We start from the raw sequence: 12268 nt of genomic DNA, 5'->3' as shown, positions 1-12268 counted from the left end.
GGTCTATTCCTAGGGCACTGGAGCTAGATCACATCTCACTCTCACCTGGCTTTACCTGTGCCTTCTAGCCACTAGTCTCTAAACAGATTGCTTTAAATATCGAAGTTTTCAGAGACATTTTACAACGCGAAACATATAACAGTATAACTGGATTTCTACTTAATCATTGTACCATATGCCTGGAATGTAAATCCACAAGAGTCACGGGTGTTCAACTAGTCTTACATAAGAGCCTTAGGTGCTAATGGAGAGCATAGCAGAAAGCTCAATATTGATCATACTGTGCTCTAGAGTTTATTTGGTGAATTCCTTATGGAGTTGCTGGCTAGCGTTAGGTTGGGAGGAAAAGAGGCAATGAGCTAGAAAGTCCTCTGAACTTGAGCAGTGAGTCCCTTACAAATAAAAACCTTAAAGTATAGTTTTTAAATGCCCCAAATGCTCTCATAAGTGGATAGTGGCTATGAAAACTGTCAAAGTCTAGAATCTAACTCCCCTTTACACATAACATTTGTAAAGTTTAAAAAACACTGAATTTTTTTCAAGATTTCAATTGTAATATAAATCAAGGAAAAATTTTCTGCCATACTTTTTTCAAAAAATTATGAAGAGTTTCACCTTTGGAAAAGCTCTCTGCCAACAGTGTTCTCATGAAACATGTGGCATGAAATAATGGCTACCTTGAATGTGTAGCCTAGGCTTGGTCTGTAGAAGGACTACACAGGTTCAGATGGCATCTTATTGGGTGTGAACTCTTGAGTGTTAAATTATCAAGTGAATAATATGCATATTACTTTTAGTTTAAATTAGTTTCTCAATCATAAGGTAAACTTAGGGGTATATTGCAGTTAGTGATATATTTCAATTTTATTGAAATAGACTATATTAGGTATAAAATTTATTTCAACATAATATAGAGGTTGTTCCAAAACACTGGTTGCTAAAAACAGATGCTGATCTGGGAATGTAAATCACCTGTGAAGATAGAGAGCATGTATTCAATCTCATTTACCTCTAGATTTGTGTCCTGGTTCTATCATTTCTAGGGAAATATTTCTTTGGAAATGTTTTTTAACCTTACTGGCCTTCAATTTCTTCATCTCTAAGGCACAGATGATAATACTGACCAGAAAATTGTGCTTAAATATAAATGGGATTCTATGTGTCAAGTACTTGGCTTGAAATTGACAATGTAAGAACAGAAGAGGAAACCTTGACTTCGACTGTGTGTTCACTAATGTGTCTTAGGAACATTTATTTGTCTACTCATGTTAAGGTTTAGTTGAAGGACCTACTTCAGGACAAGTTGCTAACCTATGTCACTCCTTTACTGCAACCTAAAAACCTGAGTCTTTTGTTCTGATGTGACAGATATGTTTGAAGAACACTGTACCACACTACTCGACTAACTAGAAAGTAGAGAACAATAGACTATCTGTGACAGCAAAATAAATGGCCACATAGCTGGAAACACACCTTTCACAAAAAGCAGAGAAACATATGTGAGTGCATTCAACTCTAGAGGATTTTACATGGAGGACAATTCTTTCAGCTCCTTCAAATACTTAGCTAAGACAATAAGTCATCTTCTAAAATGCAGCATGATTGATACAATATGCTAGATAGGGTGGTGCCCATTTGACATCCAGATAACCTGTGATATGTATTAATTATAATTTCATCTCACTATAAAACGTCTCCCTCTCCTTTACTCTTTCCGTCTATCTCACACCAAAAGAAATCCCAACACAATTTGATTTTTACCTTTGCTAAATTCAAATCACCTCAAATGTTTAATAGGAAACATTATTTAGAAAAACTTGTTTTCCATGTTTTAAAAAAATCTTAATTCCTTTTTAAAATATCCCAAAGTAACATAGTCCATAGTCTCTCTCTGTCTCTGTCTCTGTCTCTGTCTCTCTCTCTCTCTCTCTCTCACACACACACACACACACACACACACACACACACACACACACACACACACACAGTGGGGGCCGGAGTTAAGAGAACATGAGTTAGTTGATTTTATAGCCAGCAGAGACTAAAGTTCAACATTTCATTCTAAACTCCTTCCAACTCCAGGTACTTTAAAGAACAAATCTAAAAACTGTCCTTGTTTTGTGGCCAGATTCTTGCCAAAGTCAGTTTTTCTCATTCATTAGTTAAATAATAAACTCTGTCTGGTACTCAGGAAGCCGACAATGGGGAGAGAAATCCTTGCCTCCTAACAGATGTTCTAAGCCAGGAAATCACTGATGCACTTCATGCAATCTTTTTCAAAGCAAATCACAGGCTGTTTCCAGGCCCTAATCCATATATTCACAGGCTCACTAACTGAAATATGAAGGAAAACAGAGTCAGGAAGAAAGCCCATTCCGCAGGTAATGCTGTGTAGCATGGTCTGAAGCCACCCAGGAAAGCCTAAAGTCAGACTTCTGTCTCTCATTTCTCAGTAAGGTGGTTGTTTTGTTTTGTTTGTTTGTTTGTTGGTTGGTTTTAAATCTAGGCATATTTGCTGGAACATGGGGAAGAATGAACCTTCACTTTAGCAAAATCAGACATATCCACTGAAAAGGCTTAGGAAAGAGTTGCTTACATTGATTTCTATAGGAATTCAAAACAGTTAAGAAAATACCCCTTAAGTTTGAAAAGAGAAGCATGCCAAAAAGAAGTTAGTAATTTCCAGTGTTAAAATTTTTGAAAGAGGGTTTGGAGTTGGCTGTGTTATCTGGCAACATCTGGAAAGCACACGAAATGAGGTTGATCCTCGAAAAACAGAATCCTGTAATGTATTTTCTCATGCACTGTATTCTCCACTGAAATCCACCAAAGTGTTCTATCAATAAAATATCATGCAAGAAACACTATTGTGCCTTTCAACTACTAAAGGAGAGCAAATATTTATGTGGCAGTATGGTCTACTAATTTCAGGTGGTAAAGTAAACCTGAAAAAATACCTACAATGAGCTGATTGCAAAAATCTCAGGGGACTTACAAGTGCTTTTTACAAATTACTTCATCCATTTCCAGAAAATCCTTGAAGAAATGCCCATTTTAAAAGAAATAAAGTGAAGCACATAGGCAGGAGCATACTGGCATGGAAAGAGAAGAGGTTGATATAATTTTGTCACTTTTGAATCTTGACTCTTGGATCTAGCTTCATTTATCATATCTTCCAGTGCAATCTGATATTATGACATGTAGATAAGCAAATTAGAGAGACTTGGTAAGAGGCTTCAAATAAAGCCATGTAGTTGTGATTATTATGGAGCATGGCAAGTTTTCACACTTCTTTCTAAATAGATCGTTGAGGTTTGTGTCTTCTGCATTCATTTTCAACCCTCATTTTAACCCTGAAAGAACAATGCAAAATATGAAGCAAAACAATAACTATATACATTATCACAGTAGTGAACATAAGCTATGCTGTATGCATTGTATCCTCTCTTTTTCCCCATTACCTAGATGCGGGGGAAAGGCTAAGAGAGGCAATATGGAAAAGCAGTGAGGAGAATTTAAGATCTCAGCTGGATAGAAAATCTGTTTGTAATAATTGTTATCATATGATTATGGAGAAGTGCCTTAGGACAGGTTTTTTTTTTTGTTTGTTATATTTATACACATGTACATGAGTTTTTGTATATCTGTATGCATATCCCCTGTGTGTGGGTACCATGTGTGGGAGTACTGTGGCTGCCAGAAAACGGTGTCAAATCCCTTGGAGCTGAAGTTCTAGACAGTTGTGAGTTATCAGAGGTGGGTACTGGGAACAGAACACAGGTAAGAAGAGCAGCAAATATTCTTAATCACTGGTCCATGTGCCTGGCTCAATACAGACAGGTGTTTATTTTTATTTCTTTATTTTTTATTTTTTTGTAATTCAAGTTAATATTCTTTTTTATTATTATTATATTTGTGTTTTAATTTTACACATCAGCCATGGGTTCCCCTGTCCTCCCCCTTCCCACCCCCACCCCACCTTCTTCCCCATCCCCTACCCTCCATTCCCATCTCTTCCAGGGCTAAGACTCCCCTGGGGATTCATTTAAACCTGGTGGATTCAGTACAGGCAGGTCCAGTCCCCTCATTCCAGGCTGAGCAAAGTGTCCCTGTGTAAGCCCAAGGTTCCAAACAGCCAGCTCATGCACTAAGGACAGGTCCTGGTCCCATAGCCTGGATGCCTCCCAAGCAGTTCAAGCTATTCAATTCAGATAGGGGTTTATGATAGCTTCTCCAGGTGATGGTCAGCCCTCCACTGAGGTTCAGTTTGAGTTTTATTTATCCAGGTCATCTAGAAATAATTAAGGAAAGTACAATTTTTGACTATTATATGCTGTGGATATCACTCTGTATAAATAAAGTGCTGATTGGCCAGTAGCTAGACAGGAAGGACAGGGTAGGCAGGACAAGGAAGAGGAGAAGGCTGGGAACAGGAAGGCTGGGAGGAGACACCGCCAGCCGCCGCCATGAGAAGATGTAAGGTACTGGTAAGCCACGAGCCACGTGGCAAAGTATAGATTAACAAAAATTGGTTAATTTAAGATAGAAGAAGTAGATAACAAGAAGCCTGCCATGGCCATACAGTTTGTAAGCAATGTAAGTTTCTGTGTGTTTACTTGGTTGGGTCTGAGTGTCTATGGGCCTGGAGGGTGAGAGAGATTTGTCCTGACTGTGGGCCAGGCAAGAAAACTCTAACTACAATTATATGCAAATAAAAACAGGCATTCTCCAATTCCTCCATATATTTTCACATTCTTATTTTGGCCAGGGTGGATATAGTATTCAGGACTCTCCCAGAGAATAGAATTCCATTGGATAGAGCCTCCATTTCCACTTCCAGGAAAACTAGAAGAATCAGATTGTATTTCCAAGTTTCCAACAGTAATGAGTAGAATTTGCTTCTTTGTGAGCATTCTTCTCTAACTGTTCTAAACTATGTTGATAACTCCATCACCTACTTTCACCTATGAGTTGTGAGGAGAATGAGAATTGGAGAATGGATGACCAGTTTTCAGATTACTTCACAATTTATCTGGTAGAACTAGTTTGGTTAACAGTGACATGAAAATACTCTTTTTGCTAGGTTTAGGCAACTAAAATTATTTGTATTTTGTTACATACCAAATATACACTTAGATAAATAATCAAGATGAAAATTTGTTTTGTATGGACTTAACACTCCCCCCCCCCTTTTTTTTTCCATAGAACATCTGTCCCTATGGAGAAGGGAACTCAAAAATGTATTCTGTGCATAACAAGTAGTCTTTCAACTACAGTTTCTTCACCTAAATGGTTAAAATAATACTTAACAGTGTTGTTAAGTCAATGACTATCAGGGGCTAACAGTAAGATTAGGCAGAGAGTAGATATTTTGTGCTAGCCTGTCATCCTTGCTTTTATCTATAGCACTTGTTCATTTATAGAATTTATCTGTTGTGCACATACAGGTCTATTTTCAGCCTCGTGCATTATATCTTTTGGTTTAGTAGCTGACTGTGTCTTCTGGCTTCGGGTTTGGTTCATCATTAGGTAGCTTTAAGGTCAGAAAAGACTGCTGTGTATTTTCTCAAACCACTGAAAACAGACTCCTTCTGAATAATTCTAATTTGACGATGCCACCTGCTTCCTTAATGGAACTCTGAGTCAAACATCTATTTTATGATAATTATCTTCACCAGAAAGCTTAACCCTATGAAAGAAAAATTGTACAGATAATTATTTAAATTTATAAGTCTTCATCCACATGTATCATTTGAAGGCAGAGTCAAACTGAGTAAAATGTGTTTCCATTCAGACTCAATTATCACATATGTCTAAATGATGGCTTCAGCCAAGCAAGAAATAAAGGTACTTTAGCTGAGGCTCAGGAAGATACAATTTTCATAGATGCTGAAGACAAAGATTTAATGCATGCCTCTAATCTGATAATCATTCTTCCTTGATGGTTCCTTCTCAGTTACTAAATATGGATATTTGCACTGTTCATTTCAGGTTGTTAAAATAATAACAATTCATCCTATCCATAGGCCACTCACAGTAGTCATTCTATATGCCTTCTACAAGATCAGTGTTTTACTCTTTTGTTTTCTGAATATTTCATTTGATATACTATTTTTCTAATATTCTTTTATCAATACACTATTCTGTATCATATACCACATGCAAAGAAAGGTCAAAGATAAAGAATCAAAATGCATAATTTCTAGCTCTGACTTCTAGTTTTCTGTCTATTGATACATAGACATGATCTCTAGTTGTCTTCCTTACCATCATCACCCTCATCAACACCCTCATCTGTTAAAGAGGACAATTTTAATGCATGTTTATCTCCTTGGACATAATGTGAGATCCTGTAACTGACAACTTCCATGGGACTTGCCTAGTATACCTCTGTTCAGTAGAATTTTTCAGGGAGTTAAAAATTATAGCTAAAAATCTAGGGCATATACTATCAATATTTGTTTTTAAGTAAAAACAAATATGATCACATTGGTCTGAAATATCAGAAAATATTTATGTGGTAGTTTAATGTGATAGAGCTAAGAATATTTTTACCCATTATTTTTCAACCTGAAATTTCAACTGAGGATATAGTATATTCAATAAACTGAATCAGAATATTGAATAAAATAACCAAAGTAAATTCTATATAATTTGATCTTTCAGTAGTACAAAAAATTAAACATATACCCATATTTACAATCTCACAGAGCATGAACTTAATGTTTATCTGGCATAGCATCATCATAAACGTGTGCTTTTGACGTTTATAAGCTCTGGCTTTTAATTTATACAAAACAAGAATATTCATTATAAGCTATGTGTGCTTAGTTTCTGTCCTTGGAGCTAGAAATCAGGTAATAAAATTTTGAATTATAAAGCCCTAAACACATGGAGATTGTATTCCTGTAGTAGAAACAGAAAAATAATTAATGGCAACATTATCTTAGATAGTGCTTAGAGCATAAAAAATTGTGGGTTATGATCAATAAAACCTAGCCATAGGTATTAATTAAGACAAGTGACAATCAAGGACGCCTTCTCTTAGGAAGTGACATTTGATTTGTGATACAAATGAAATTTTGAGCCAACCATGAGGGACAGTTGAGAACTGAAGAATCCAAATTAGCAAATTTCCAAAATAAACAAACAAAACATCCAAAGCCTTGGAATAAGGACCACACTTAACATGTTTGTGGAAAGAAGACTATAACAACAAGGAAAGCATACTTTAGTACCTGCACGCAAAAAATACTAAAAGCTGTTAAGTACTTACAGTTATAATTATGGCAAGTATTGGCTGAACTATTGTGCCACAGGGAAATCTCATTTAAACATAGCTTTCCTGAGAATGTTACATCATCTAACATCACGTTATGAAGTCAGAACTCTCTATATGTATTAGCATGGTTTGAATCTAAAATGTAGCCCATGGGTTCACATTCCGAACACCTGTTCCTCAATTGATAGTACTATTATGGGAGACTGTGGAAGGTCACTAAGAGCAGGCATTGAAGCTTCTATCTCCTCTCTCTGCTTCATCACCTACCAGTAACAGCCTTTGACACATGTTTTTGCCACCATAGACAAAGAAGTTCCACTAACCCATACCCCTGTAATGGACCACAGCCCTTTGAAACCATGCATCTAAACAAACCTTTGCTTCTTTGTTTGGTTTTGTCACATATTTGTCACTGATTTGTTACTATTAGTCATTGCAGTTATTATAGAGCACCAGAGAGGATAGTTACAGATAGTATAAGAAATTATCACTATTTATTGGGTGTAGATAACAGAAAGAGAAGCTGTAAGGAACTCTATTACCCATAGTGACTGGCATGACCAAGATCAGACAGGAATTCACCACAGGGAGTCATAAAAATTAAGCATGAATTTCTGAATGGTATTTATTTTTCTCAGGAAGAACAAAAACAACAGGATGAAGAATTGAAAAGGGACATAAAAAACTAGAGTAATTGTGATTAATAATGGGGTCTTCATATTGATAACTTCGGACACTGAAGAAATTATCCTATCAATTCCAAATTGTTTATGAAAATACAATGCTAGTTAGATTATGGGTCATATTGACTCCTCATTTGGTGATCTACACACAGACACACATATGATGACACACATACACATAACTTTCAGCTATTACCAGCACCTTCAAATGCTTTAGCACAGATGCACTAAGACTAGACTCATGTAGCATAAACACCATCAGCACTGCCAAACAAACTAAAAAAATGACACACTCACATTTAACTCATCATCAAATTTCCCCCCTATCACTTTAAAAGTGATTTTTAGTAGATTAGTAGATTCAGTACACTCAATCAAACATAATATTTGGGAGTTAAATTTCTATTTATATTATACATAAAATTTTTAAAAGTTGAAAAATGACTTTAATCATTTTTATGCCTTCTAAATCTATTTGTTAAACTAACAAAAACTATATATTTGCTTTAAGCTATAGAAATAGCCAAATACATTTTATTTCTGAAAATAATTTTATTTATTCTTTGAAAATATCATACTCACATACAATATATTATTATGTTATCCACCCACACTGTCTCTCTCCAACTCGACCTAGGGACTCAGCAAACACTCTCCCTTCTGACTTCATGTCATTTTGTATCATTATCAGTGATATCCCACTGAGTTCAACTGTTGTTGACTATGTGGGAATGGGTATGGTTCCACCCACTGAGGCATGGGAAACCTACTGGTGGCTATATTCTCAATGAAAAATGTGTCTCTCTCACTCAATTGCCATCAACTACCAATAGATCATCAGAAGACTCTCTTCCATCCATGCTGGAATTGTGACTGGCTTGATCTTGTGAAGGTCTTATGCAGACAACCATAGTGTGAAAGAATGTATACATCAACCTTTCATAGCCAGAAGATAAATGTTCAGAGCTCTTCATTCCCCAGCTCTTACATTCTTTGTGTTCACTCCTCCATGATGTTCACTGAGTTTCAGTTGAGGTGGTGTTAATATGGAGGCTAAGCAATCACAGTCACTTAATCTCAGCACTTTGACTAGTTATGAGTCTCTATGTTAATTCCTACTTACTGCAAAAGCAAGCTTCTCTGACCAACACTGAGAACAACACAAATCTCTGTACATAAACACTTATTGAGAATATAGTTTGTCCACATAGTTATTTGTTGAAACAATACCAATAGGGGCCTGTGATATCCCAGGCATGAGACAATGTTAATCAAAGAAGAGACATGCTATATATTCAGAGACAATCATTATGAAATATATATCCAACAGAGGATTATTGTCTACAATATATAAGGAATTAAAAACCTAAATATAAAGAAAACAACACAATTAAAAAATGGGCTATAAATAAAAAACAAAATTCTCAAAAGAAAAACATCCTAAGTTGTTGTTGACATTGTAGTTGCCTAGCAGAACTAGCAGGGAAAGAAAAAGCAAAAGGAAACTTGACTTTTTTACAATTACAAATTAAATATGTATGAAATATCCCTACCCTACCTTTACCTCCTCCTCCAATCTGGCTCAAGGGATATTTAGAAAATGCAGATCTGATGACTGAAACATAAATAACCAATTTAGTTTCTTGGTAGCTGAATATATTTTTGTTGTTAACCTAGAGAAATGGCAAAAGAGAAAATCAACCATTTAAGTGCCCTGTGGGTATTTTGCTCAGGAAATTGACAAAATAAAATAAATGGCCATTTTCATATTGTTCCCTAGTGCCATCAGAAAGGTATGGTGTTTTTTCTTGATTCTGACAGAAAAATTGGATTTCCAGATTGCTGGTGTATTTCAAGACTTTATGTTTTTGCCATGTTCTTAGGGAAATTAACAAAGGAGAATGACTTTAGGTTTAGGATTCACAAAAATCTATGTTTCAATAAGCTATTGAAGTTACAAAAAGGAAATATAAATATATTTGGGTAATTAAAACTGCAATAATCACAGATGGTTTTTAATAATATTGCATGGAACTTTAAAATTCACTTTAATCTTTGTACTGAAAGGAGCAAATGTCTGGATCATTTATTTTGTTAAAAGGTAATAATGTGATATTGCATTAAGTTACAAGTCCCTGTAGAATAGAATATGTTTACTGATAGCAATCATTGAAAGTAGGAGGATAGTCAATTTATTATAAGGTGATTTCATCTCCAAGGAAAAGCAACGGTATGAGTAGCATTGTTATCAAGTTTATATTTTCCTTGGAGGATTTGAACATAGTTGTTGCTAAGATATTAAAGGCTCCATTAATTATAGGAGTTATTAGTCTCAAAGTCAACATAAGACTATTATCTTCAAAAGAAAAAAATTCTTCTTAGTTTTTAGGGGTTTGTTTTGTTTTGTTTTGCTTGCACAAACATTGATAAAATCTAATTAGTCAGTACAGACCTACATGACTCACACATAAAATAAACCTTGCAGAAGAATTGTAAAAGGCACAAAAAAGTACTAAATATCAGATACAGAGGCATGATTTTTCTTTCTAGTTCTACAACTTACTAGTTACACTATTTCCAATTTTCAGAATTTCTTTGGGAATTTTTCATGATGAAGGGGTTGAATCAAAGCCTGATTTTGCCCAGACCTTGTAGCTATTAGGAAATTAGTTGTGGGGATATAGGCCAGTGGTAGAATGCTTAACTTGTATGTGCAAAATATGAGTTAAGTCCCTAACGCTGGAAAAAGGTTGAGGCCTTAACTAAACTGATTCCACTGAAAAAGAAAGGACCTCAGCTCATTGTTTCTTAATGTAAAGAACATCCAGGTACATTGGCTGAAGACCTGGATGTAGAATGAGTTCAGAAATGTTTGCACCAAAGGCGTTGACTAATCCCAAGGCAGAGGTTGTAACTGTGTGTACAACTGGAACTAGGCTTTGACTGCAATATTTAAAGCCCACTCTATGCACTCCTGCCTCTCTGGTGTCTTCCTCTTCCCCTTTTGCAGCTGTTTGCATACAGTGATTATGAGTTTGCACACTTTCTTTTTTTGAGCTGAGGATCGAACCCAGGGCCTTGTGCTTGCTAGGCAAATGCTCTACCATTGAGCTAAATCCCCAACCCAGACTTTCTTATTCTATATATTTCAGTGTCAAGGAAAGAGATTATCTCTTTTCTAGCAGTTCTAACAAAGTCCTGGAATTGATGCTTTGCTGAATTGAACCAGTGGAATATAATTCTCCACTCAACCAATCAAGGGTCATGTTTCTCTCCCCTTATATTGAAAGGCACCCCCCCACCTCAAACCAAGGGACAGGGTGGTATGGTCCTTATAAGAAGAAATTGGGTTTGGGTTACCTGAAGGGGAAAAGGACAAACTAATAACACTGAACACAATATTCTTCCATTTGTGAAAGAAAAGTCACTCATAGTTATTTCTGTTGATATTCTTGGCATTGAAAATAAATCTGGCAAGATTTACAGCACAAGATATGAAATCTGTCTTGCCAGCCAAACCTCATCTCCAATCAGAAAATACTATTGTACCAGCAGATACAAATTGCCTAGCAGATTAATATACTATGCATGGTCAAATGCTGGGTAAGACCAGTGATGTCTTTTCTTCCTCCTGCATAGCACCATCCAATACTCTGAAAGCTACACTATAGAGAGTTCCTCTCTCTAGCCCAACTTGCATGTCACCTGCACTCTACTATCATTTCTAACTATATTTTTATTTGTGTTGCAGGGTCATAGATTCCCATATAGCATTTCAGAATGCTTCATTTTGATTGAGTCTTCTTCCAACCCTACCATTCTCCATGCCCCTCTCCTTTCACTTTTGAACCTTTCTCTCCCTTGTATTTCTCTTTCTACTTTTGACATTTTGTTTTATGTTACCTATATTTTATCCTCCTCTCCACTTAGAGCATTTATTTCCAGTGGCTTGTTTCTTCTTTGCTGGCTTTCACATGTACTCCAAGTCAAAATACAAGACAAAGATTCAAAGCTGAAATCCCCAGATGAGGTAGAGATACAGATGGAGCTAGAGATGGAGGTGGAAATAAACACACACACACACACACACACACACACACACACACACACACACACAGAGAGAGAAAGAGAGAGGGTATGTGTGGCACATTTTTTCCAGGCCTGGGCAGCCTCACATAATATATTTTTTCCCCCAAGGACCTTCCATTTACCTGCAAATGTCATGAACTGGCCTTTATCTTAAGGTTGTTTTGTTTATTTGTTCATATGTATAGTTTTCACCATTTCCAAAAGCTAATCACCC

Source organism: Onychomys torridus, chromosome 21 (assembly GCF_903995425.1).
Source record: "Onychomys torridus chromosome 21, mOncTor1.1, whole genome shotgun sequence".
NCBI lineage: Eukaryota > Metazoa > Chordata > Mammalia > Rodentia > Cricetidae > Onychomys > Onychomys torridus.
The sequence above is the reverse complement of the archived record's forward strand: the minus strand, read 5'-3'. Positions refer to the sequence as shown.